Genomic DNA, 2,057 nt, shown 5'->3' on the forward strand with positions numbered 1-2,057 from the left:
ATTTGAAGAATATTTCCAAAATCTTGAATTCTTGAACCTTGAGATGAGTTTTCAAGAAAACCCTAGTTTAGGAATGATGATTTCTTGTCAAAATTATTAGAGCATATGTTAGAATTGAGTTGAAATAATTAGAGTAGGCTTACCTTGGTGTTCTTGATGACGGAGGAGGGTAGGAGGTCGTTCTAGGGCTTGAAGGAATGAAAAATAATGATTTGAACTGATATGGACGAATATATACTGTTCTGGAAAATTGAATTTTACGTCCAGCAAAATACTGGCCATATTTTGAAATACGGTCCGTATTCCGTATGGACTGCACTGCGTCTCTTCAGTAAAATGGCCATAACTCTTTGCATAGATGTCCATTTGACCCCCATAATATACCGTTGGAAAGGTATTTCAAAGATCTACAACTTTCATCAAGAACGTTTTCCCAAATTCCAAATACATTTTGAAATACGGGCCGTATTTTGAAATACAGTCCGTTTTTAATAATGTAGCCTCCAAATGTCAAATTCCAGAATGCTCAGAAATATTTGGTACCAGTTTACGACTTGAAATACGGGCTGTATATTGAAATACGGTCACTGTTCATGGGCGTAAACCGCCATCTTACAAACTAAGAGGAAATTCCAATTGCCACATTTTTTATCTGGTTTTCTAAGTCTAGGATCATGGTCAAAGCTTAGGCTAAAGGTACGAGGTGTTACACTAATACAGTTCATAAATATAGCTGTTACCGTGTAAATACATAGAAAGGAATCTAGTTTGTGACCAGATTTGACACTAGGACAATTTCTATTGGTAGAATTGTATACATTTCTTTTTCTTTTAATGTTTCTTTTATTCAGCAAATACTTGTATAAGTACATAGGACCTTGTACACCTTGATCATCAAGAAATACAGAAAGCACTAAAGACAGTTATGATGTGACAGAAATATAAGTGAAGTTACAGAACAATGAGAACATAGCTTTACCATATCACTACATCTGTAAACATGGTTTAATCAAAGTACTAAATTTTCGTAAACATACTAAGTCATTTTGATAAAGTGTAGAGTATCATCACTTCTTCCTGTAAACAAAATGAGTACACAAGGCTTACCGTAATAATTTTGTTACAAAAATGTACACAACTTAAGAGACAAAAAAGAAATTGAATGTCCCCCTCCTAATGTTTTCAAATTTATTAAAGATCAAACATTATGAGCCCCAATAGGCAGTAGTCTACTTTGTTAGAGTGCTGACAATAAAATCATCTTTTTGTGTGCTTTTGTTACAAAAATACTTCAAGAAAGAGTACTACGGACCCCTCATGGACTCAAAAGATTTGGTTCGACATACTCCCACTTTTCTGGTTCGACAAATCCACTTTTTTGAAAAATAGATGGATAGACAAAAGCGTACGTACACCTAGAAACTCAGAGATAGTTCACTTGTTAACTTGGGTTAGGCCAAGAGAATTGCTTGCTCTCAACATCCAAGAGTATTAAGTTTTGTAAAAGAAATCATGTAGTGGTGAGTCCCGAAATCTTGAAAAGCTCAAATAGCATACTGATAAGAAAATGGATATTAGGTCTAATTTATTGAGATGAAAATTATTCAAGACTATACAAGAAGTTCAATTGTCCGTCCCACAAATGATTTGGGACAACTAACACACCTGTACTCCCAAGCCTTCTAGCTGAAGCGTGAACAATATCAATATGGGTGCCCAAAATTAGGTAAATCAAGATTCGGATGAACTTGACTCTGATATCATGAGAAGAAATGAAGCTGGATTTGACACAACCCAAAAATCTAGCTCATGAAATGAGATTATTGCTAATGACGTGAGATTGTTAAAGAAAACACATTTTAGTTTGTTTAATTATATTTTTTGTATCAATACGACTCCTCCCGTGCGACTTGCTTCTTTTTCATGGGTCAAACACATAGAAATTCTTTTTTATAATGAGTAGCGGTGAGACTCAAATCTAAGACCTCTGTTTGGTATCATTTTGAAATGTGTGACCATCTCATCGAAAAGATTAAACTGATAGAGAGACATACTTT

Source organism: Lycium barbarum, chromosome 12, assembly GCF_019175385.1.
Source record: "Lycium barbarum isolate Lr01 chromosome 12, ASM1917538v2, whole genome shotgun sequence".
Taxonomy (NCBI): Eukaryota; Viridiplantae; Streptophyta; class Magnoliopsida; order Solanales; family Solanaceae; genus Lycium; species Lycium barbarum.